Source organism: Falco biarmicus, chromosome 7, assembly GCF_023638135.1.
Source record: "Falco biarmicus isolate bFalBia1 chromosome 7, bFalBia1.pri, whole genome shotgun sequence".
NCBI classification, from domain to species: Eukaryota; Metazoa; Chordata; class Aves; order Falconiformes; family Falconidae; genus Falco; species Falco biarmicus.
In genome coordinates, this window is record NC_079294.1 from 69,138,331 (window position 1) to 69,164,669 (window position 26,339).

General features: G+C 42.7%; 1 protein-coding gene and 1 long non-coding RNA gene across 9 annotated transcripts in view; both read left to right on the forward strand.

Moving 5' to 3' along the window:
• GLCE (glucuronic acid epimerase) overlaps positions 1 to 26,339 on the forward strand; it is a 55,627-nt gene that overhangs the window by 2,883 nt on the left and 26,405 nt on the right. For 2 of the 8 annotated variants that reach the window (XM_056346262.1, XM_056346261.1), the window contains exons 2-3: positions 13,156 to 13,296; positions 14,577 to 14,676. The exons of 2 other annotated variants lie outside the window; for them this stretch is intronic. The gene's annotated coding sequence lies outside the window, so the exon portion shown is untranslated. Of the gene's footprint in view, positions 1 to 10,580; positions 13,297 to 14,576; positions 14,677 to 14,859; positions 15,046 to 26,339 lie in introns of those variants that run through there. 4 more of the 8 variants (XM_056346263.1, XM_056346264.1, XM_056346265.1 and 1 more) reach the window with 3 other exon arrangements.
• LOC130152541 (uncharacterized) lies at positions 18,099 to 21,318 on the forward strand. Its single transcript, XR_008823000.1, has 2 exons — positions 18,099 to 19,045; positions 20,152 to 21,318. It is a non-coding gene; the product is annotated as an uncharacterized LOC130152541 (long non-coding RNA).

The window sequence follows — 26,339 nt, forward strand, 5'->3', positions numbered from 1 at the left end:
CTAATAATGTCACTGTCTACATTTAGGATAAGTAGCTATTTATTTTTTTTTAATAATCAATAGAAGTATCCTAAAGCACAGCCTGGACGAAGCTGCCCTTTTTGTATCACGCAGTGTGTCACACAGCTAAAAATTAGTAGGGACCTGAAATGATTAGTATCTGGCTGGTGGCCCAGAAAGAGGGAAGGCTGGGTCTGGCAACATTTGACAGTAATTTTCTGTAAGACAAGTGTCCTCAGCTCTTTCATTGTCCAATTGATTCTTTAACAATAGTGCTTCCATTTGTAATGCTGAGTCTATAGTGCTACTCCAGCAGGAAAAACAAGAGGTGTGCTAGTCACTTGCTAGCGCACATGCTGCGGTAAACAAAGAGGTCTTGGGTGACTGCTTCAGAGAAACAGGTAGAATGTGTTAAAAAACAAAACCCAGCCAACCAAAACAGAAAACCCACCACAAAAGAAAACCCCGATCCCCTAAAAATAATATTTGGCAGGAGTGGCAGTGGTCACCTATGGTACCATTGTAGCGTAAGTAGGTGAGAATCAAAACTGCTGCTTTGTGGTTTTTTTTACCTAATGGTCTTCAGTGGTTTTCTTCTTTCTTTTCTGTTCAGGATCTCTACCCCTTTGGTAAGAGAAGGGAAATAATACGTTGGATTTCACTGAGGTTACATTTAAAGTAGCTCTCTTTCTCTGAACATTTAATTGAGCCCTAAGATTAAAAGGCTTCTACTTGGCAGTGTTTCTTAAACTGGTTACTTTAGTTTTAAGGTACGTTTTTAATGAGGTATTTCTTAAACTGGTTACTTTAGTATTTGGGTATGTTTTTAATGAACTAGCTTTCATGTCAGAGCCACAGTCAAAACTTTTAATTTCTGCAGGTTTTCAAAGCAAGTTGACTCATCAGTTTAGCCTTGTGCTGCAGACCTAAAATGTCGGAAGTTGTTCCCCTTTTACAATATTGCCATTTTGTGATTTTTCCTCTTTTTTTCCCCCCTAATGCTAAAACTCTGATGCTTCTAAATAAAATTTGGGAACGAACGCTTGTATTTGGGGACTGTTTGCTCATGCAAGTAAGCCTAGTGCAACTTCAGCTTTTCTGTAGTTATGCTGGATTTTCACTTGGCATTTCAAGAACAAAATGTAAATTTGCTTTCCTATCAGCACTCGCTATTCTCTTGACTCCCTCTGCTGTGCTCCACAGTTGCAGCTTCTGTTTTTTCACCTCATCTCCTCTTGGCATCGTTTTTGCTTCCTGCTCCTTCTCAGTGTCTTGTCAGCGCTGGAACATGGCACATCCTCTGTGTGATGAGTGGGCTGCTGGCTTTTTAATCCCTCCTTGCCGCTGAAATTTGTGCCGTACTTGGCGACAGAGCCACAGGTGAGCCTTGGCACTTGCTTTTAATCTGTGTGAAGCAGTGTGCAAACCTGCAGCAGGATAGAAAGACTTTGTAATGATCTAGCTAGTATTTAACAAAGTTTACATGAAAACCACATGTAGCTTCTCAGCTGTGTTTTAAATGTTAATATTGAATTTGAAATATTGGAGGTGACAGATAAAATGCAAGGTAATAAGATCCTTCTAAAGAAGGCTCACTGCTAATTCCAAAGGAAATGAGCTTTTAATTAGTGTCTTATCTCAAGTATGCCACCTTTTCTTTTTCCCTCATTTATATTGCTTGTATTGTTAAAGATCAGCTGGTGTCTCCTGACATAGGAACCAGTTGGCTCATGTCACTTTATAAAATCTGATTTACAGACTCTTGATTACACGTAGCTTGTTGATCACAGAATAAATTAGTTTGGCCATGTTTTCAGGAGTTAGAGTTTATTGTGGTCTGAAGTCACACTTGGAAATTAAGATGTTTGGGGAATACCTGTGTTGCTGCCTATGCAATCTCTACTGTATAGATAGAGACTCTGGAGCACTGAATCTCAGCTGTTTCAGGAATAATCTATCTCTGTTTCATTGGAATAAAAACCTTAACACAGAATTTCCTGAAACAACTGTAAATGTTAAGCAGGAAGGTCAGCCACTCAAAAAAAATATCAAACAAAAAACCAAACAACACCCCCCCAAAAAGCCCCACAACCCCAAAACCCTTCTAGCTTGAACTTTAACACGTGTCTCCTTCTGACCTTGGTAAGGTTGAGAACAGTAAGGTTTCTATTTGATTAAGGTTATTTACAAATGGGCTTTCCACAGCAGTATTAGTTTAAGAATATGTGAAATAGCAGGTAAGACTTTTAAACTTCAGCAAGTGTGCGTGTGGTTTGGAACCAGGTTGAGAGACATGCACAGATGGGCTGGATTAAGGAGCAAAGTCTGCCTGATGAAGCTCACTTGAGGAAAGGGTTTCCGTGCCGAGCAGGGTCCAGTGTTTTGTGTTCTGGATGTTCCCTGGAGAAGGCGCTGGGGAGGTATGCTGGTTTGCAAGCAGGAGTGGTGGTGACCCACCTCTGCTGGCTTTTAGGGCTAATGCAGACCCACAACAAAGCAAGGTAAGCGCAGAGCTGAAGTGAGTGAGGCTAAAATGAGCTCGACTTGGTGGCAGAGCACTTGATCTTCTTGTATGTGGTGGCACCGAGGAAGGTTAACGCTTGGTTTGGCTTCTAAAGCAGCTTCGTTCAAGCTCAGCGTTTTCTGCCTTGCTTCTTGCCATGAAAATCCAAGTCGGTTCCTGAGTATTAGAACTTTTTCTGTGCCCCTTGTAGGGTGCTGGTGGGTTTACTTTGTTTGGGCTGTGCGTTTGTGAGAAGCCTTCTGAACAGGCAAGTTTGAGAGGCGCGTCCCTGAGCGGGTCTAGCGCAGGAAATGGGGTGTTGGTGCATTTCTTTTCCTCTTTTTCATTGCATTAAGGTATGCAGGAAATTCCAGAAAGCTCTCAAACAAAAGCAGTTTATCAGGAGCTCTTAGAACCAGTGAGGCCATGGGGCTTCCCTTGGAGGTGAAAGCTCAGGATTTTTATTTGTGCTTCTCGGTCTCGGAGTTACCAAAGGTTGACCTCACCCTCAGTAAGTGTGCCTCGTGCTTGAAAAGGCAGTTTTGTTCCTCTTAAACTGTGATTTTCATCTTGAAAGTGAAATGATTTCCCTGTTTCTTCCTGGGTGTGGTTTTCCTGAGGGAGTATTTTTGCTGTTTTCCTGCCTTTATAGAAAAAAGGACATCTAAATCTGAACAGAATGAGCTTATTTTACCAGTTATTATGTTTAATGAATATTTGAATTTCCCATGGAAATATTCTTGGACATACCAAAAGATACCAATTAATTCCTGCAAAAAACACTTGAAGAAGAAATAAAAAATTGCTTCTATTGGTCACTCAAAATGGGTGAACATCAACCACGCTTCCCACCCTGCTTCGTTAACAGCCCGTTGGCTTGGCTACCGGCGTTCAGTGCCATCCAGGCTGCAAAGGTAGCTGTGGCAACAAAACCATCTTTAAAAATCAAGCCCTACAAGTGCAGTTCTCGTTGCTTATGGTGGGATACGTTCCCGTGGAGTACCTGAAGCTTTTGGAGCTGCAGGCTTCCTAACCTGCGTGGTTGGTACGTCCGTTTTGCTGAATGCTTGTGGTATTTGCCACAGTTTTAGAGATAGAGTTCAATTGTTTAAATGGACCTGAAGGTTATCCAGTTAGGTAACATTTGCACAATATTTGATAATAATTTTTTTTTTTGCATTCATATTTTCCCTGAAAAGCTCTTGGATTGCCTTGTTTAGTTTGATGTTTTACGAGGGGGCTAGATAGTGTTTCGACTGAGTAAGAAATAAGGGATGTCTGCTGGCTTAATTTTCTTTCTAATGATTTGTTTTAAGCAGCATTTGAACAGATACAAGGATTAATTGTTAAATTGCTTAGGGAGCTGACTGTTTAAGAGCATGCTTTGCGTTTGCAACTGGTTGTCATAAGCGAGCAAAGCCGAGTTAGTGGGCTTAGGATGTGTTTAGTTGCTGAGTGCCTCAAGATGTTGGAGAGAGAGGATGTCGTACACCTGCAGAAGCCTCTGTCATAACAATGTGCTTTTCTGAAAATAGGATTCTGGCTTGTGGTTTGAAGCGGCGGGGCCTTTGAAAATACTCTTTTTTTTTTTTTTTTTTTTGGTCTGTGTCCATCTGACTTGCGCTTTGGCTTTTTGATAAGCAGGAAAAATAAAAATTTCTTTAGCATATATTGTTAAAAATGTTGACTTTGATTTTGGGGGAGTTGAGCTATGACTTCAAGGCATATTTATTCATCAAGATCTCCTGTTAAAAAGGTACCTGAATAGGAAGTTGAGTACAGAAGACTGCTGGTTTTGTTGTCTTAGCTGATTTTACGTTCTCCTAAAAAAAATCAAATTGTGTTAACTGTACTGTGTATCTCAAGCTGAAGGACTAATCGGCTCTTGCTAGCCGTGCTGTTTAATGTAGGCTTTCTTAAAAACCCTAAGAAGCTTTCCTCTCCTAGCAGGGCTTTCAGATGTCTCTCTTCCTAATGATAAATGTCAACAAATGAGATCAGAGCATCTTCTGCTGCAGTAAGGGAGAAGTAATTTTCTCAGTGTGGTTTCTTTTTTATATACGTATACTGTTTCTCCATGTAGCTGAGAAACCAAAATAGATCACATACTTCATAGCCCGAAGAAGGAGAGCGTTTCAGTGATGCGTGGTTGCCAGTGGGATCTACTGGCTGCTCTGGGACCATCTGGTTGTAGTCAAAGGGAAAACACATCTGCAGTTGGGGCTGCCTGTGCCGGCCCGGGAGCCTGTCATCTCTGTGGGCGTGTGGCTGGGGTTCGCCGTGGTGCTGCTGGCTGCGAGCAGCTATCCCAACCATGGAAACACAGCCATGGAAACTGCTGGAAAGAACTTTCCCTCAGCTTGCAAGGTTTTCTACTGATAATCAAAACATAGTGAAGAACACGAACAGCATTATGGTTGCTCCACAGACAAGGAAAATGAAGGATGAGGCGTCAGCGGAAGAACAGGGAAGATGCTATAATTGGAAGATGTTATAATTGGAGTTGCTACGATTATTTTTTTTATTATTCTTAGTTGTGCACCTCTGTTTCACACTATAACTGATTTTGAGTGTTGTTTTTTTTTTCTCCTTGCCCACATGATAAATTTGCACTGGAGCTGCCATGCAGAAGGTGAATTTAAATAAAATCTCCATTATATGCCATTCCCACAACTGAGGTGTTGGAGATCTGTGTGCTTTGTACAATGACAGCCACCTTCCTCCACATGTTAGTGGGTTTTGCCATATTTTTCATGCCCTGAGTATTCTTCCAGAAAAATCTCAATTTCCCAGGCAGATAAACTCTCAGAAAAGCTACTTGCCTTTGGGTAGGTGGGAGGAACAGCTTCATCCTGTTCAACCATATGTTAATGCTAACTTAAAGCAGGAGGCAGAGATTTAGGATTCAAAAAGGGTAAGAATTCGGTCACCTCCACAGCCCGGACAGACCAGAGCCCCAGCACTCGGTGTGTGCGGTTACAGATGTACCGCAGCCCTTCAGCTTGCAAAGATGCTCCTTGCTGGCAGTGGCCTTGCGAGCCCCAGGCTGTTTCTCACCCCAAGCACCCTGCCTTTGTCTCCCAGCAAGGGTGCTCCCTGCCACTTGCTCTTGGGCTTGTCTTCCAGCCGCTCTGCTTGGAAGCCTGTCCCTAGCCTCGTGGGTGCTTTACAACCAAGAGATGCGTTGTTTTTCTTCTTTTAAGCTATTTTCAGTGCTTCCCTCAGCAGACGGGGTTTTCTGCCATTCCCTGCTCTGTCGCTTCAAGTACTTCCAGTGGGTAGGAGCACGCCACTGATGCCAGCGTCAGCCGCGCTGTAGCGTTTCTGTTTGAGGAGACCTGATGGAAGTACCTGGAGTGACATGCTGGGAGGCTTGGCGAGCCCCCGCAGCAGCGATCTGAAGGCAGCTAAGCTTGCAGACAGCGCAGGTTGTGCAGCGACTTGCCATGAAATCTCAGCTTGGTGCGCAGTACCTTCACACTTCCGTTGGCACGGTGGTAATTCGTAGCTTGGATGCTTGTGCGCAGCGAATCCTAGGTGGCCAAGCAAAGTAGGTCAGTTATTTTTAAGTGTTATGATTAATTTATAAAAGCCATTATTTTGTAGAAGTAAGGTAAATCTAAGTGCTCAATCTTATGCGATGGGTGGCTGTTTGCAACAAGAAAGTGGTGCTTTGCAGTGAACAAATGTTTTTGCAAGGGAGAGCTAGAAGTAAGTGGAAGGGATTATTTTTAAGCTTTAAGCTTTGCACGTCTGGAGATTTTTCTTTAACATGAAATGGTTTTAGAACAGAAAATCTTTCCTGGTATGTAATGCTTCCAAAACCCTTGGCAGATGGGTAACTTTGTTTCCAAACATCAAATGTTTTAGCTGTTTAATGCCTGTTTTTAAGCATGAGCAGCACTCTCAAAGAATGTTCATATTAAGCCTGCCGGGAATTAGACTTTTAACAGAACTGTTTCTATTACATTATCACAGAAAGTGAAGAATTATGGAAAACTTAATGCAACACTTGGACTTCGTTGCATAATATACAAAATAACATCACACTGGAATAAAAAGAGGGGAGGTACATTCATGCCCCAGCTTTTAACCCGCTGAAGTTACTGAAGACATATATTTGGTTATCTCTGATGGGGGAATTACCCTATATCTAACTAAGTTAGGCATTCACACAAACACATTTTTGACATGCGGTATCAAAAACCTTGAATGCTCATTGGTAGGAGTGGGATCGGCACCTTGCTGCGAGGTGAGAATGGACAGATGCAAGATGTGCTTTTGGATTTAATGTCTGTCAGATGCTTTCCTCAATAGTCACTGGTCTTATTCCACTAAATGTTTCAGTAGAGGGCTTTTTTATTGCTGAGTGTGTGGTTTATTACTGCTCTGGGCAGGAGGTTATGTATCCCTATTTGTATAACGTGGAGAAAGTTGGTCACAACGCACATCTAGTCCTTAAACTCGTATTTGATCTTTGAACTACATCTAGAAGTAAATTTTTGGTGTCTTATATCTTACAGAAGCATTACATATATAGAAGGTGAATTTGTTCTTAAACCTTAAGCTATGTGGGTCGCAGAACTGAGAATTGCAGTAAACACCAGCAATGAATATTATGCTTTAGACAAAGGATTTCACACAGTTCTGAGTTTTCTTAGAAAGGCAAATCTTGGCATCGGCATTCAGTAACAGTAAAGTATTCTTGGTATTTGTGGACTGTAAAATTTATAGAGTAATAGATATGCAAATGGGCTGCCACAACACTGCAGGCTGTATAGTAATGCATAATTGTGACACTTTTTAGCTATATGCAAAAATTGGCTTTCTTGCAGGAGTGAGATTTATCAGCTTTTCACCTTTTTAAAGATATAATTCTTAAGTCTCTTACCTAAATGCTTTTTTTTAAAAAAAAACAACAAAACTTTTTTATGGCATTGGTGGCTTGGGAAAATAAAAGCTTGCAGATCACTTGCAGATCCGCCACATTTTAATGGCTGTTTTTCATTTTATAGAAGATTTAAGGTGATGCTGTGTTTCTCTGACGCTTACTAAATTGCTTGTTCCTGATGTGTGTTTACAAAAAGGGCACGGTACCGGGAGGTCAAAAGTCGATCTGTTCAGTGCCTGGAAAAGCTAGGTGTTCAATCCCTGGGACAGCCAGCTTTACGCCCTCAACGTTTGCTAGGGGTGCAGTGCTTGCAAGGTGCATGTTCTTGCGATGGTGGAGCAGCACACAGGATTTTGGTTTTGCAGGCTCTTGTCAATCACGTATTTTGATTTTGCCTTAAATCTACCTGTGCGATCCTAAAAACCTGTCTGACATAGAAGTTATTAACTTGATGTAAATGGCAAAAATACAACTATCAGTCTTCCCCTTCCTTGCGTTTTCCCTGCCATGGGTGACACAGCGTGCAGTTCTCACCCTGCATATTTTATGCTGTGTACAATCCAAGGTGCACAGCTCATTACGTTTGCCTGGAGACATGTGCTGTAACTGTAGGCTTAATCCTTGTGGTGACAGCTACTTCCAAATGATCATCTATAACATGTGGTAAAATGTTTCTTGCTCCAGAAGGACTGTTGATGACCAGTAGTTACTTAGGTGGGGCAAGTTGTACAATCGAAATGGCTCCTAGCGGTTGCAGCCCTTACATTCAGTTTCCACGTGAGCACTCGGAGGTTATCTTGCCAAGATACAACTTGTGATGCACTGCGTTTTAATACTCGCAGGACTGTTAACAAGGTCCCTGCGTGCTGACAGTGAATTTCAAGTTGCGCTGCTATAAAGTTGTCTACTTCTCCAAGAAGATTTAAGCTTTCTTTGCAAAATGTTGCAGCATAAAAAATATCTAACAAGACGCTTGGCTTGACTTGTGACATTGCTTTCTCCTTATTTTAACAGCTGGCGTGACTGACGGTAGTGCACGTTTCCCCTTAAACAGTTTCCCAAAGTGGAAGGACTCCCTGGGGACCGGAGCGGGATTTCTTACTCTCTGGTCTCTGCTGTCAAAGCAAACCCACCTGCGGCCAGTGCGTGGGATTGCAGAGACCCTTTGAAACGGGGCAGCAGAGCCGTTTTGCTGGGGCTGGAAGAGAGCCCCAAATGAGCCTTTGGATCGAACAGGTTGCATTTGCAGCAGCGCGAGGACTGGGGGCGAAACTGGTCGCCCCCGTTTGCGGAGCGGGGGCAGAGCCAGCCCCAGCCTGCGCGGGTTCGTTCTCGCTCGGCACCCGAGCGCCCCCTGCCGGCACTGCTTCCCGGGGCGGGTTGCAGCAGGTCCTGCACCGTGTTTGATGTCACTTCTGCGCATCGCAAACCCCCTCCCCTTGGTACCCGAGTACAGTTTGGTCCCCTTGGTACCCAAGTATGATTCAGCGTCCTGCTATTTACGATTATTTCTCTTGGGACGCGCTTAAAAAAAAAAAAAATTAATTCCACCGTTCTGTGTTGCAAGCTTAACTTTTGCCAGGCTGGGGAGCAGCGGTTTGCACAGAGCCCCTGGCACCCTGCTCCTCCTGGCCGGAGCTGCCTGGGGGAGGCTTAGGAGTCTTGATGAGGATGGAAAAATGAGACGTCGATAAAACAAACCCATGCAGCTGCAAGAGCAAAGTGTACAGTGCTGCCGCTGTTCAGCAGAGGTTTGCTTTGCTCGGGAAGCTGCAGGAGCTCCTGCTCGGCTTCGGTGACTGGAGGCAGGCAGGTCCTTCGTGTTTAACCCAGAACTGTCTACAAAAGAAGTTAGTCTGAGTGTGTTTTTTGTAATCGTATTTCTTATAACCCAACAGAGCCCCCACCTTGTAGGACAAGAACAGCAATCTTAAATGGGCACTTTTTTTCCTTTTTTTTTTCTTTTTTCTTTTTGTTACTCTAACCACTTTGCACTACATTGCAGTCAGAAAACCCGGCTGTGTTGGGACTGAACACTGGTAGCACTGGGGAGGGACAGTTTTACTGCCTCAGTAGCTCAAATTAAGGGACTTGCTGCAGCAGCCAGCACCTGGGTTAGACAGGTTTAACCCCGTGGGCTTGAATTAGGCTGGTTCCTCTTTCTATGGGACTAAAAATTCCTCTTTCACTAGGAACAGAGTTTGGTAGAGCTGAACACTGGTGTTTAAATGGGCAAAAATCAGAATGGAACCCAAATCAGCTACTGAAATGAATATTGATTATTTTTTTAAAATATATTTTGGAGAGATGGTACAGTATTAGTGCTGCTTTGTTGTGTGGTGGTTCAGACAATTAAGAATACCACGTCTGCTTTGAATGTTTCATGAATATTAATGCTGTCCTCCTACTGAGCAGTTAATTGGGTGCTATCACTTTAACCACCTTATTGAAATTGAAAAGCGCTCTTAATAAAAGACAAATGTCGGTGTGAAACACGGTGTGTTCGGTGCACTGAAAGCAGGCTGCTGTGCCTGCACCTTTTCTCCTCCGCTCTCTTCTAGCAGGTCAGTACATAACGTTAAGCCCGTCAGTCTTCGCTGGCCTTTGGCATCTTAGCAGAGACGTCGGGTTGCAGCTTCCACGTTGCTCTCGTGGCTGCGCGTACCACCAGAAGCGCTGGGTTATGGAAAAGACATCCATCTCTGTCTTGATGGATGGGCACGACACATTTAGAGGAGCCACGTTGACAACGGGCATTGTATGAAAGCAGAAATTCAGATCTTGGGCTTTATGGCCACGTCAGATGCTTGATCTGAACTGTGTAATTTGAACCTGTGGGATTCTTGATTCAGATAGGAAAAATGTTAAAACGCAGCTCAGAGAAGAAATTGGGCGTCCTGCCTGTGCCTGTGGCTCAGTGTCAGAAATCTGCAACAGCTGGGAGTGGAGTAGAGATGATGGGTTTTTTTCCTCTTAATAATCTTGGGCTTTAGAATCAACAAATTCTGGTTTGTAGATCACTGAAGTAAGATAGGAGGTCTTACTGTTCTGTTTAATAGAAACAAGATAACATTTCTTCTTGACGCCCAGATAGGAGGACTTTATTTTTTATGGATTCATGAGAGTAATATGAACGAAATTAGTTAAACTGGTTTTGGACCATGTCTTCGGGATGTATCCTACTGGCCTTAGGACGAGATTCTCTTGCTTCTGCTATTGGAAGTCTTTCCTGGTGAGGCTGAGTACTTACCTCCTCTATAGCTTTTATTAGCTATAGAGCTAACCTGTTAACAGTTAACCTGTCCCCTCTGTTAGCTTTGCCTGCAGTCAAAACTTTTGTTATCAAAGGTGGAAAAGTCTTGTTCTTTTTATGTGAGGCTTCCTCCAGAGAGCATCTTAAAACTTTATACCAAAGCTGGAGTTACGTTGTTGTCCAGCCTTCCCATGCTGCTGTAAAGGCTGTACCTCCTATGGCAAGCTGTGGGCAGTTACGAGTAGTCCTTTTTTCTTTACTTCTTTTTAATATTTTTTTTAAAAAAGAAGGGTACACTAAGTCCTTGCTGTTTTAATTGTGTTTGAGGGTACTGAGTTCCTGCCGTGTTTTATAAAGTGTTAGCCTGTATCTAGAAACAGGATTTCATCTTCAGTCGGGAGTTTGGAACTGGTTGTGTAAAATCTGTGTGCTTGGCTATTTGTTTTGTTGTTCCGAAACCAGCACATGCCTATCTCTGTAACACCGTATTTAGACACAGCAGGTTATTAACACATTATCTGATAACACTGCTGTGGTTGCACTGAAATTGCAGGTTGCAAGCAAAGGGTTCTAATCGCCCAGTAACATGTATTAATGACCTACCAAACTGTGCTGGAATCACTGTAATTTCAGAAATATAACAGGAATCCAAAGCTTCATTTCGGCGCTGAAGCCGAGTTGGGAGAAGTGAAGCTGAGTGGAGCAAAGCTTCAAACAAAGCAGATGGCTTGGAGCAGAGAGCAAAAACTTGTCTCTGCTGATGGTTAGAAATCTCTCTCCTTTTATGCGTGTATTCGTAAGAGCTCTTGATTAAATGCGCAACTGTGTGTGGGGGGGGTTTACCTTCAACCTGCAAGTTAGCTGGTTTTCTGCGGAGGTGCTGGCACGTTGGGCTGCTGCTGCCAGTGGGGCTTTGGGCTCCTGGGAACAGAGGAGAGCCGCTCTCCGTGCCTCGGGGCTGTGTGAAGTGTCACTTGTGCCTTCTCCTGCTGGGTTTCTGTCCTCTCGCCCTCCACCTACTGCAGTCCTTGTGAAGCTGGCTCAATGTCTGCCTGTGCTGAGATCTCGATTCCTCTTCTGAAGGTTCCCCCAGGGATTTCTTCGCTGTTGGAGCGATGCCCTCCAGCCCCCGGTGCAAGCTGTTTGCATGAGCTGCCTCTCGCCTTGCAAGAGAAACGGGGGTAATGCACCTGCTTGGATGCTTCATGCTCAGCCTTCAGGCAATCTCCAGGGTTTATTTCCAGGCTCTGCAGCTGTTCTTTCCACAAGCCAGGAGCAGAAAGAAACATAACTTGGCCAGATTGACTCTCCTGACTGTGTCCAAGCTGTTGCAGGGATGCTCCTTGTTTATTCTCTTCTGACCTGTTGTAACAAACCCGCCTGGTCCTGCCTGCCTGGGGACAGCAGGGAGCAAGGGCACCTTTGCCCAGCACTGATCTCTGCAGCAGCAGGGAACAAGACTACAGTGGTTTCTGGAATTTTACTAGTATTTGAGAGAGGAGTTCTCCTTGATGAGGAAGTGCAGGGATAATTCTGCTGCCTGTGCTGAAAAACAGAAGGAATGTTCAAATCTAAAGCGTCAGTGAGTCTTGTACCTTTGAAGTCAAATATCTCAAATGCTTTTAAACTTGTTAGTGAGACACAAGGTAAAAGATTTGTATGGGCAGAATCCTCTAAACGGGTTCGATTTGAGCAGGAACTGAATTTCTGCAGCGCTGGCTGGTTTTTTTTTCCAAGTTAGGGCTGCAGGTCTAGTTGAAAGTTGTGCCACGGCACAGCTTGTTGAAGGAAATTTTGGGCACCTTCATCAGTAGATTAGAATTTGAGAGAAGGAAGCTGCAGTGTATGAAAAAGAGCCAATCCACTCCCAGGTAGAATCATTGACAAAAAATAAGGGAGGTATTAAAAATCCAGAGCACCCTTAGGAAGTTTTATAGATGCAGGGAATCCTAAGCCATCATCTTCTTGGCACGGGACATACAGCACATGTGTTGGCACCATCCTTTGTGTATGGAAGACGATCACGGATGAAAATATCACTGCTTTCTCCTGTTAAAAACTTGTATTTCTTCTCTGGGAGTTGTTCCCTTATGACCAGAGTGCAAAATGTGGGAGTTCTGGCCTTAACTCTTGAAGGCAATAGGGTGAACTCTTAAATAATAAAAATAAATCTCTTGGGGGAGCCAAATGAAGGGCTTTCTGGTAGATGTTATGTGAGCGGAGAGAGCGGTCTTTAAAAATACATGTTGTGTGTGGAGTGGTTCTCGTCATTTGCAACCTGGCTGTAAGGAAAATACATGTGATGCTTTGTTGGTCGAATTTTGGCTTTGTTTGCTTCAGCTTATAAAGAAGTGCCAAGAAAATTAGTATTTTGTTGTAAAGATGTTTTCAAGGCCATGTATTTATTTTTATTTTTTTTAAAGAGAATTGTGGAAGACAAGCTGACAATTTAATGGTGCATGATGCACTAATAAAAATGTCTGTGTGGTTGCGTTTAATCCTTTAAAGGAGAGAAAAGAAACACGGTAGTGATCAGCATTCAAAAAGCAAGACGCAGGCTTAAACATATGCAAAGCCTTGGAGAGAGACTGAAGAAATGTACTGACGCTGTTGCAGAAAGCTTCTGACAGGCACATCACATCTTTGAAAGTAAGATTTGAATTATTAGAGCTGCCTTTGTTTATTAAATTGAGCCTCCATCGAGAGGATTATAGGAAGAAATACTGTGCAGGCTCAGGTTGTGTTGGCGTAAATTTTAATGGGTGATAAGATTATTGAGCTAATTCAGTAAGAAAATTCAAATAGATTTTTAAAAGATCCAGGTGTGTGTTAGATACATAAAGAAATAGACTTGAAGTGCACGAATAAGCCTCCTTTTATGGCACCCAGTTTGCTTTTAGCGACGGGTAATCCTTTTAAAACAAGACTTCTTGAAGGCAAACTCCAACAGAAGAGTGTTTGTTTAATTTTAAATTGGGAATGCAAGGGAAGGATGCAGAGAGCTAATAAGAGAGTAATTATACATGCTATTGCCAAGTTGAGGAAGGGCAGAGACCATTAAAATGCCATTTTAGGAGTTAATTATATGGTGTTTCAAGTCGATGCTGGTGTTCCGATTTCTGTTAAATCCACATATAGCGTTTGTTTAGGATGTTGTGTTCATGGCATCTAATTTCTATTTTAAGGAACTTCAGGCCACCGCGTTATGAAATACTGTCAAAAAAAATAATAAAAATCTTCCGGCTTCCATAGGGTTTGTGCCTGTTGGATTTGATTAGGAAATATGCAAAAGCAATAAAGGAGATGGAAAAAACCTTAGCAAATATTTTGGGACTGGTACACATACCATAAATAAAGCATTGCAGTGGAATTTGGTTAGTTAAATCTCTTCTGAAGCTCATTTAATAATTCCAGAGGCTCTGCTACCGCTCAGATGTAGCCAGCTGTAATTTGTTTCAAGGTTAGTCTTTGACTTCTGTTTTATTAGCTTTTCAGTTTATATTCTTCCACTTGTGCAGTTTCTCAAGTCAAACTACATAATGGTTTAGTTAAAACTGGGATCCTTTAGATAGGGGCTTTAAATTGGAATTCTTCAGAAACGTTTAATGAAAGCTCTGCATGAGGCAGATGTCAGGATTTACTCTTCAGTTGGGGAGGATTGTGGTGGGGAGAGCAGATTAGGCTCCTTTGCAGTTGATGTGCTGCCTCGAGGAAGTGACATTTATGCTCTTGATCCTTCAGTGATTCTGCATGTCAAGAGCTGTGCCTTGAAATTCGTCAGCAGTGCTGTCTTAAGAGCAGACAGGACTGAATAAGAGGATTTTTACAGATAGAGGGGAAAAAATTCAACTCCACCGGCTGTTGCAGATCCTTAAGTACTTCAAATTTTTCCTTTTTTTTTTTTTCTCCTTTTCACATCTCCCCTGTAGGAAATCGGAGAGGGAAATCGCTTTAAATCACCAACCGATACATTTTTGAAGCTGAAAAATCTGAGATGCATTAGAGTTCAGCGACCTCCCTTTGCTTAAGGTAAGAAAGGAGCAGATTCTTCCTGTTCCCTCCTTAATAAATATCTATGTTCAGTTAACTCCGGGGCTGGAGTTCCTGTAATGTGTTTCAAAATGTTTAGCCTGCTGTCGATGCCGAAATGGTTAACGTGCGTGGGATTTAATAACTTGCAGCTGCGGAAGGCATATGGCTGTGTGTTTACAGGAGGTGGTGGCGAGCCCCAGGTCCAGCCTGCCCAGCGGAGGGGAAGCAGGCAGCCTGGCGCGGGGACTCCACCACCCTGTCAGTGCTGCTCGGCCAGAGATGAGCTGCTGGGGTTTGTTGTACAGCTGAAGGGCTCTCTTGCCTAAAAGCTCATTTTCGGAGGTTTTTATCTTCCCGGTTTGGACGGTGAGTAAGCTCGGTAACTTCTGAAGGATGCTGGGGAGGGAAATAGGGTGGAGTGGTGAAAAATCTTACCTCCGAGAGGTAGTAGTTGGGTGAATTTCATGAAAGGTGAGTCTTGGTGAGCTGTACTTACGTTACCATGGCATCCATAAATTACTCCAGTGTGAATGCTTATAAGTATCAATGGTGAATTATTCCGGGTAAGGTGGTGCGTGAGAACAGGTCTGCATGCTGTTAGCCTGGCTGTTTGTTTTTATGTGAGAAGTATGTTAATTGCCGCCTTTTGTATGTTGTATATAATTATCCATGCTGTAAGCATGAGCTCGGTAGCACAGGAGAGGCAGGCTTTTTTAACCTGTTGTACTTGCATCGAGGCTTTGGAAGACTACATAAAATGCACGTATTAAAACTGAAGCTTGGCTCTCCATGACTGATTTTCGAGTGAAGTTTCTCCTCTTGTTATTTTTTGTGCTTAAACGGTTTCTTTACTAGTTGTGCTATATCTCACTGTGCACAACTTCAGGAAACCTAATTCAAAAGGAGAGATGCCAAAACTAGAAGGTAGAAAATCTTGTCTGGGGTTTCCAGCGTGCCTCCTGTGTTACAGCTGAAAGATAAAAGCTCTTTCAGTGCTGCTAGACCAGACAAGTGGTTTCAGAGCATTTCAACATGATTAAAGGAAACTTTAAACTTCTGCCCAATAATTAATACATGCTGCTCTTGTGTGCTTAATCTGAAATCGGTAAGCTTTATTTTTCAGGCTTTTGCTGCTGAATTTGTTCAGCTTGGGGTGAGTACTCCTGTGAATCTGCCGAGGTTTATTTCAGAACTCGATGTACAAATGTCAGGCCTGCACTGGTGTATGTGATCTGTCATTTCCAATTACTTTGTGCAGCAGGACTGTCTCGGGCGCAGAATGTTTTAAATTCTCGTGTTACTTTTGAATGAGCAGAAAAGAGCATCTGTGTTAGCAATTAAAATCTTCAGCCAGAAGTAGGAAATTAATTTTTAACTGGACAGGCAAACTTGTTTGGAAATTAGGGTGGTGTTTGCAAAAAAGCATCCATTTTGTGTTACTGCATCGTGCCTTTCTATCCTCTGTGCAGCTGGAGTAAAAAACAAACATGCTGAGTCCCTTGTGGTGTTTTGTTTTTTGGGTTTTTTTTTTTTTCAGCTGCTTATAATGTTCACTCTTCTATCACTTGCTATATTCTCCAAGTCTACTCCTGAATTGTTTGACTTGTCAAACTCATCATCCTTCCCAGACTTTTTCAAGCTTAACTGATTGTAGAATGTGCTTTTTATTAACATTGAGGCAATAGAATCTGAGAGAATACTCCTGTTTAGTAGGGGAATAAAGTTTTGCTGCCAGGTTTTAAATATATATGCTCTTAAACATGCTTAGCAATCTGCTTATGTGAGCATCATGAGTTTTTACATTTAAAGTGGAATGATTTTTTTTTTTTTTTCTTTAGGATGAAAGTAGTTGAAGATCTGAATTGTGAGGGACAGATGAAATTAAGCTGCAGAAGCACTGATGGCAATCTACAAAGCTTTAATGTGTTAATGTAGTCTAGGCATTATACATATTTAGAAGCAGTCTAGATTGAATCCTGGAGAAAAAGCAGAGTTATTCATAGGCTCCTGTCTTGATCATGTTTTCCTGTAAGTGATGGATGGTATGAAACAGTGGTTTGAAGGAGATGCTAAAAATTATTTTGCTGCTGTTAGAACTGTATCAGATGTTAATTGCCCCCAAGTTCAGTATTGGTTTAAAAAAATACAGGGAAGGCTGGTAGATGAAAGAATGATGTTTGCAAAATTTCCTAGGCTTTGTGTAGACCTTCTCTCTTTTTTTTTTTTTCCTTCATGAATTATTCAAATGTTCAAGTTTGGTATATTGCTGTATTTAATATGTTTTAAACGATATTGCATCAGTTAATTTGGTGAAGGAGAAGATCTGGGTGGACTGATAATTAATCTACCGGGGGGAAGAGCAGCAGAGAAGCTATTGACATAGACTGAACAGTTTATTTTATACAAACAGGAGCATTTTAGCATCTGTTAAAAAGGGATTTTGATAGACCAGGGCTGAGAAGCTTTCTGGAGCTAGTGTCTCTATTCTAGCACATTGTTTTGGCCTGGCTGGAGCCTGTGAGTGCCCTGCCATATAAAGTAATAATTTATAGGTTGTCAGTGGGGTTGAAAGAGAATAAAGAGTGAATGCATTGAACTTCTAGATCAAGAAGGGACCCTGTAGCATCCAGAAGAAAACAGGTTAGTATTAATTTTATTTTTACGCTTAAATGTTGAACAGCCGTTGGCCAGAAACTAGGTGAATAATCTGTTCCTGGCAGTGGGGAGTGTGGGGGCGTGCAGGTACAACTTCTTGAAGAAACTTTTACAATACTGGTGAAAACAGAATGCTTTGCCTGTACGTTCCCTCATCTCACTCACTGCTAGGGGCACCAGGCTACTACAGGCAGGAGCAACCCACTGGCTGCACCCTCGTGGTGAATGTGCCTGTGGATACCAGGTCGTGTCTTTGACTTCTGCGTCAGTCTTTCATGTAACACCTCCAGGTCAGTATTACCTTTCCAAAGCAGCCAAGGGCATTGCAGATTATTTTTGGAGGCTGATACCCTTCTGTGAAGTCTTCCCATCCTTGTTGATGCCCTCAATTCATGTTTCCGAAGCTGGTTGTTATATTAGTTTTTTCTGTAGTAATTCAGTGATGCTTTCTTAATCTACTCGTGTTTCAGTGGTAAGTGTTCAGCTGTCATAATTAGGATGAAGTCTTTCTAGGCTGCCTGACCTATCATATATTTAAATAGGTGGGTCTGCACATCTATAGCACACCTGCTGAATTTTAAGATTAGCTCTGTCAGTCCCCTGGTAGAGTGCAGGTGGATTGCAGAAGAACTTTAAGCTTTCCATTTTATATTTCTGCTTTGTGTTAATGAAGACTTCACCTAACTTTTAACTGCAGCATCTGGAAAACGGTCATTTCAGAAGGTTGTTCTGAACATTGCTCAGACGAGGGGGTGTTTCTGGCTATTCTGTGCGGTCACCTCTCAGCTCATCAGGCGCTTCAGGGATCTGATGCACCATGGCTGGGTGCAAGGAGATCATTGCAACGAGCCTGTTAATTGCTTCTCGAGTGACCTAGTTCCCTTGCTGGAAACAGATGCGTAAGCTTTCCCTTCCTCCTCTGTATTTTATGATCGTAGTGGAGTCTAGACTGGCATATCCAGAGCCGCTTCCTTGGTGGGGTGGTTTGTTTGTTTTGTTTTCCAGAGGACCAGCTTCTGTTTGGAAATTTCCACAAGCTCAGTGTGTTTTGTGTTGTTTCCCTGCAGAGGTGAGGTGGGCTGTGTTTTGGGGACTGTGCCCAAGCACACCTTTCCGTAGCTGCTGTGGAAATGTCACATCACCATATTTTGTTAACCTAATGTGGGAATTTGCTTCTCCAAGCAGATGGCAAAAAGGTGGTTTAGTTAATTTGTACCTACTTGAAATAAGTCACTAGATGTGTGTTAAACCGCTCATTTATTAGTCCGGAGCATATCACTGGTGGATAAGTGGTGATGTTAGATTACAGGCTCAAAATACAGAGGAACTGGGCAGGTATCTGCAACTAAAACAAAACCAGAAAAGGTGTTAAACTGACCTGCAGCCATTAGAGCCTTGTAAATAATCAGCCTTTAGAAGGGAGAGCAATGGCTCTTTCCTCTGAGAAAAACTTGCCTCACAAAGAATTTTTCTACTAAATTCAGCATTTCTTCTATAAAATCTCTCTTGTGCTGTTTGCTTGCAGACTTGGCTTGTGGGGTAATATACATCTGATGGTCACTGAGATGATACCAGGTGCATGCTGGCTTTTATTTGCCCGGTTGGGCATGGTTCCATGCTGCACTCAGCCTAGTATTAGTCCTCTGTCATCGGAAAAAAGATCTCCCATTGCAGTCAAAAAACGGTCTTTCAACAGTGTCCTTCACACAAGGTGAAGCTATTTTTATGGGTTTTTTCCTCCTTGGAGAAATACACCAGGCAGAAGGGGTAAAATCACTTAATAGTTAACTAATGTTGATTACTAATTCTGTGAAACCTGCAACAAAATAGCGTTTGTTTTCTGCCTGGCATTTTGGGCTTTGTAAGGTGTGGTCTTCCATAAGTATGTGGTGGTTCTTGTGCTTTAGTAGGTACCAGGTGCAGCAGAGATGCTTGTTCAATTCCGCCACTGCATCCTCATTGCCCCAGGAGTTAATAACGCTCTGGGTGTCCTGACGGGAGCGGCTCCCGCACTTGCTGCAGCTGCAAATCTTCCTTTGTCTTCCTGCTGTTCCCACTTTGGCAAAGTGTCTCTGAGCATCGCCAAGCAGTATAAATCGAAGTGAACCTGGCCCAGTAGCCAGCTGAAGGCCGGGAAATGTTGCCATGCCCTCTCTGACAGTATCTTGGAGTTGTGTAAGCAGTTTCTCAGCCCCAAGGGTTATATCAAAATGGAACAAAAGGAAGCTGAGCTGACACAAATAGAAAAAGGGAAAACAATGTATTTTTTGGTTGTCTCTATTAATAAGCTGTCGGTGCTGATAACCTGATGTCCCCAAACCCAGTTGTTGAGAGCAGCTGTTGCTGCAGCCTCTCTCAGCAGGTCCCGGGCAGCTCGATGGTGAGCCCAAACAGCTTTCTCCGGGCTGGGGCATGCACAGGCTGCAGCTGGAGCATGAGGGACCTTCCTTTAGGTGTGAAGACCTCAGTAACTCCAGATGTTGATATCAGGGAAGCAGGGGCAGGTGGTAGTATCCATCCATCTTCTCTTTGGCAAAGTGCTCCTTAAATTCAACAAGAGAAGCAGCACAACTTCCTGGTACTGCGAGGAAATCTTCTGGACGCAGAGTGTTTTAGTACATTTGTTGCATTACGAGATTTCCATTAGTGCCAACTAATTACGTGGACCATGTTGCATTTGAGTTGCAATTACATTGACCGATGTACAATAATTAGCTTTAATACATGCTTCTGTGTGTAGGGCAGATTTAATTGCTTGCTGTTTTTTGACAAAGATATTGCTATTTTCCGTAATTGGGTTTCCCCTGTCTTCTGCAGGTGACTCTCAAGAGCTAGCAACCTCTCAAACGGGAAGATACAGCCACTGACAGTTTCTTTGAGATGAATACGGCATTAACATTCTCTCTGGCAGCTTTGCTAATGGCATTTTGTATGTCTTGCTCACAAGCAAATACTTTGTCTTCACGTCCATCTAACAACATTAAGCCTTACAAGCGTGTTTCCTGTAACGCATGGGCTAGCTCCAGCTAAAATGGAAAGACTTTCGGATCAAACTTGTTGCTCTGCAGGAAGTTACCTTAATGGAGGTAGTCAGCTTAACACATCTTGATGGTTAGGGTTAACAAATTGTATATCAATCCCCATGTTTTCCGTGGTGGAGTGATGGCATGGCAGCCCACAGCCCTTTCTGCCTCTGGCTGTACGACGTGGTGGGAAGACAGTGTTGATGTCTTCTCCTCTAAAATATCAGGAACCCACCTGGCTTTGTGTAATGCTCGGCAGCTGGTGGTGTCAGCAGTGCAAAGGGCAGAACGAACCAGTAGATTTAGCTTTTTGTGCCTTTACTTGGCACCTTCCAGGCACCATCTTTTCTGAAAATTATCAGCGAAGCTAGGAAAGAAGTAAAAAATGCTCTGTTTGCATTATTAGTCAATGCTTATACTGCGCAGAATAGAAATGCTTATAATGCATAAAACAGAAATGCTTATATATGCACAGAATACTAAATGCTTACGTTTCTGCTTAAAACGTTTACTTTGAAAATTCTTTTTATTTAAATTTGCAGTAAAGCTGCTAGCACAGAAATGCCATGAATCGCTTTATCCTGTCTGTATATGCAGTCCCTTTCTGCAGTGCATATTGCTGAATGTGTTCAGCATAAACAGTATAATCAGCGAAACTATTGTTAATGCTTAATTGCTAACTGAATCTTTGCATGTTTGCAGAATTTTTTGGCAATGACATTGCCAGTTGCTCAAAAGAAAAACACCCCAGAAAGAGCCCACGTGTGAGTAAATTATGCTTGCAGTGCTGCATCTGACAGTGGCAGACCTATCATTAATAGTACAAACTTTTCAAAATAACTAAGATGCAACAATAAAGCCACAACAAATATTAAATACATACTAAATAACTTGTTATAAAATTTCAGATAATGCTTTGAAGTGTATTGCTAATAAACCATTTTTACAGTGGTGTTGATGAGTTCCATCTGCAGTGTGATTTAAGTGTCTTCATCTTAATAGCTCTTTTGCCTGTAGCGAAGTTATATGGTCAAGATTAATGATGAGGTATAGTACCATTGTCAGTCTCAACACATTCTTCTTGATATATTTTCATTAGATTAACGAAGTCATTGTAGGATAGGCATAACCTGTCTATAAAGCAATCATTATGTTTGTGTATAGATAGATTGATAAAGCTCTCCTCTTTACAACAAGTCGTCGTTGTTCTTCTTTCAGCTCTGTGTTTCTTGTGTTCATCATCTTGCGAGCTGGCAAGCAGGGAACCAGGATAAACTGGTGCTGTGTGTGGTGACTTTCACTGTGGTCAGTCTTCTCAGGTATTGAAGTTTTCCTCTTCATTCAGTGACGAGTAAGGATTTAAGGTCAGCTCGGGGTGTTTCCCAGTACCTTGTCTGAATTCCCTATTTGTGGAACTGAGCTGAGTGTCTGAACTATGAGGACATTCACAAAAGCTTTAAAAAGGAACCTGTTGAGCGAGTTTTCATCAAGTGGAGATGTCCTTAAGTTTGGTGAGTGCTGGGGGCTTCATTCTGAATGTATTTAGCGGAGATTAAACTGTTTCCTTGTATTTTTGGTAAAGATACTTTAATTTTGGTACGCGTTCTGCCTTCAAAGAGGCAAAGCTATTCAAATCTTAAAAACACTTCAAAATTGAACCTCTCTAACTATTTGCAGAATAGACTTCTGGTTTATTCTAGTATCTTCTAGTGACCTAAGCAGTATAATTTTTGCTGTTCTGGGATGTAGCAGCGAGTGCTAGTGGTTCACTGTGAATCAGCAGGAGTTAACATAAAACACTATCATCAGAGGGTTGAACCAAGATAGCGAAATATTCTACTGCCAGTTTAAAACTGGAAATACTATCTTTTGCTGAAATCTGTACAGCAGAACCAGATATTGTGACAATGTAAAAATTGGGAAAAGTACTGTGGTTTGTATTTAGATGAGCACCGTAGGAACTGCTGCTGCAAAATGTGCACTTTCTCACTTTAACAAGAAAAGATCTTCTAGGAAACCTAATTAAAAGTATTTCAGGTCAGGAGGTAATATTTAATTGACTCGTCTCTTCTTCCCTGCTTCCTCCGTCAATGAGTTGCATGTTTCACGGTGTAGAATAGTCGGTGTGGAGAGGAGAGAGGAGGTCAGTGCTCGCTCTGTAACTGGATTGCTTGCGAACCTTCCCGTGTCAGTATTTTCTGTTTAGTTTAAGTATTTGTAACTCATGCCTTTGCTATGGAGAATATCCTCTGCGTGGGTTTGAAGTTTCTGCCCCAGTGTCTTAACACTTTTTGCCTTTGGAAAATGTGTGGTTTTGGGTGGGTGGGGGAAGCATCAGTTTAGCCATAGACACTTCACTGGCTACACGTCACACTTGGAAGGTCGAGGGTGCTGATCTGGAGTTAAGCATAGCAGCGTCCTTGGAACTGTGTTCATCTTCAGAATGACTGTGAAAGGCTTTGGGGTTGGCTTAGGGGTTTTTTTGCTTGCAAATATAATTTTTGCATATGCTGATCATTTTGGGGATACTTTGTAGAGAAGGAATTCTGAATTATATTGGACTTAAACTTTAGGCTGTTCTTAAAGCTTCTTGAAGTTTGCTTCGCTTCTCCCCAGAATAGCTAACTTGATTGCATCCTTCCTGTTTGTTCCTTCTTACTTTGAAATACGCCTTGCTATTAAGCTTGTGGTAGCGATGCTGCACCTTTGCAGGAGTGAGGAGGCACTGGGCTTGTTGACGTTTCACAGCAGTTTATTTAAAATAGAAAAATCAACTCCTACTTCTGCAGAGCAGAACCTGCATTGGAAAAAAACAGGTAAACCACAAAACTTGTTTCTTTTAGCAACAGGAAAGGATGCATAAAGTGGTGACGATCTTTTGGAAAAGAAGGGATTATTTCCCTGCTGGTTCTGACTTGCTGTCCCAATACATTATACGTGTGTGTTTGTATGATACGTACTCATACATTATTGACATGGGAGAGGCTGGTAGTTTACAGTCCATTAGATTCAGTCTCAGAGTAGCGATCAAAGACCACGCAACTATTGCAAATCATTCCCTTTTACCTGAAGTGCCGGGGGAGATGGAGGGAATTGTGGCCTCTTTTTTGCAGGAAAACAACTGAATAAGAGAGCTGCCTTTATCCTGCTTGTTTCATGTTAATAGCAGGTTTTTTCAGAAACTGAATTCTATAAGAAGTAGTAAGTAAGCCTTGGGATTCTGAGGATTTACATTGTGCAGCTTCTGTGAAAATGGCCCTGTCTTCTGAGGATAATGAGTGTGTCTTTGCACTCATTTTTTTAAATCATTTATTAATCATATTAAATCATAGTGATTTAAATGGCGCTCTACTCAAAGTATTCGGTGTGAGTATCAAGGTCTAATTTAACTCTTCTGCCCTACTGACAGGGACTTTGTCTGCAGCAGCTCTGGGCTGGTGCCTGCCTGGGTTTCAGCAGGAGTACTGGTTATGTGGATACAGCCGCTGACACCTCGATTCCCCGCTGGAATGAGCGAGTTACACGCAGGCTTCAGGTAGCAACTGTCACACAGTAAAAATTTGCAATCCAGAAGTGAAATGGTGTTCTTCCTGAAGTCTGTAGCGAAACTCCTGTAGCTTAATTTGTGTAAAATAAGATGCAAGGAGAGAAGAGAAGAAAAAAAAGTCTGGGTTTGGGAGGTGGTGCAGAGACAAGTCGGGAAGCAAAGATACTTAGCTGAAGTCGGGAACATCTGCAGTCCGGGGGGGTAAAATTGGTCTGTTCCCATAACTGTGTTTCCACCAGAATCCCACAGCATTTTGATTAACTTGCATGGCAAGTTGCAAGCCAATACAAAGTCTACAATAAATGGAGCTGAAGAGTCAAGATTAAAAAATGTGTGCTGATTTCCTTGAGGGTTTGCTCTGTAATATGGCTCTTCTTAAAACAAACTGCCTGCTTGCCTGGGAAAAAGGGCAGAGCATTGCTGAGCACAATCCTGCTCCCAGTGAAATGGTATTTTTGGCTGAAGGAGGCACTAGTTTTCTCCCCCACTACTCACCTTTTCATAATATGTGATATTTTAAAAAACAGAGGAGGTTCAGCACCAGGCTACCAATCCTGAGATGACATGTACGTGCGAGGTGCTAATAGTGTGATAGGTGCAAGGGTTTGGATGCGTGCAAACGTAATCCAAAAGCATTACATGCAGGCAGGTCGTGAGCTCAGCTAATCTGGGATGTTCAGAAGCATTTAAGGAGGAGAGTTAGTTAGGAGAATTTATTGACAGCAGCTGCTTATATGCTGAAATAGTTTAGACTGAATCGTTGCTGCAGGGTCATCACAGCATTCTTGAGCATGAGAATCTTTACTCAATGCTTACATGATGTTTAGTCGGTCCTGGGTAGCACTGGAGGTATTAAACCTTGCAATCCCAGCTGAACAGCAGCTCCAAAAGCCCCATCCCACATATTATTTAATGTGAAAATCCAACTGGGAATATTGCTGGAGGACCTGCAGCTAAAGTTAATCCAATCAAACTGAGAGCCTGTAGAGGAAATAGAAACCATCATGTAGCTGCAGACCAAAATCAGTCTGTGCTTGTTAGGATCGAGGTTATTCCACGGCCAGTTATTTCCCTTGAAACACATGAAGTGCCTGTCGTCCGTGGCTTTTGTTTAATGCTCTTGCTAGACACTGTGGTTGACTCGGGTTTTTTGCATGAGACTGATCCCAAGAAGAAAAGCAGAAAGATTATGTTGTCAAGAGTAATAAGTTTGGGTTGCAGCTTTCTATTCTGTGCGTTGCTTGGCATTTAGAGGTTGAAGAAGTTTGAGTGCCACTTCTTAAAGAATGGGGAGTATCCTGTTATAAGATTATAATTCGGTGTATTGCAACAGGAAGAACAGCTAAAATCTGTGGAGCCAAAGAAGATTGTGAGAGACTCTCTCTGGATTAACATTGCCTGTAAATCCACATTTGGAGCTAGGCATTGTCTCTTCATAGATTCTTTTCTTTCCTGAGTATAAAACTGCAGTCAAGATGTCTTCAGTCCCCTAATTACTGGGGTGGAAGCTGGGGGGGGGGGTCTTAGTTACAAAGGCTAATGGAGAGCAGCGTTTCATATGGAATTACGGTTGTGTGTAGTCAGGGTATTTGTGTAAGTGTATGATTTCTGCGGTTTAAGAACTCTTTATTGTCATGTCTTAACTGGTCCAGCACTCGTTACAGTTACCGCATAGAGAGCAAGGGTGTGATGGGAGGGGCTGCGCAAACTTCATTGAGAAGCTGCTCATCTTTGTTAGCAAACCGAGGGGTTTGCATGTAGGCAAAGAGCTGCCTCCTCTGCACATGAACTTTATCAAAAGCCTTTTCAATCCAAATGGAAATTATGCAAGCCTCATCATCTGAATCTATTGTGAATCCAAGGAGTTTGGAGTCATTTCATCTATTTTTCTAGCCTGTGAGAAGCAATTCAGTGCAGCTGTGCCTTCAGCTCCCTGCAAGGGATCGAGGTCCGGTGCGTGGGAGGGTGCATGGCTTCCTGCCCTGGGACCCCCCCAGGAGGGCTGGCCCAAAGAAGCCATCAGTCCCCTCTTTGCAAGGGGCTCCAGGACCCCCTGAGGGCTCCAGGACCCCCTGAGGGCAGCCACTCAGGAGAGCAAAATCCAAACGTACCTCAGCCCAGCAGGAGAAGTGGAGTGCTCCCTCTCCTAGTTCCAAGAAGGTGGCCGGAGGCAGCAAAACCTGACTCTGTGTTGTGTTCCCTCAGAAGTGAGAAACAGGTTTGTAGCATCCACGTGCTGGCAGGGCAAGTCAGGAGAGGGTGATGTCCAGAGACAGACCAGTAGGAAGTACTTGATGCTTTGGAAACTGCTTGCTCACTTCCACTTACGTTCCGTGATATCCAGATGAAGTAAAACTTTTTTTCTCCCTTTTTTTTTTCCTTGAAAGGCTAAGGCTCTTTTCTTGTTCAGGACTGAATTACTGTGTCTTGAGGGT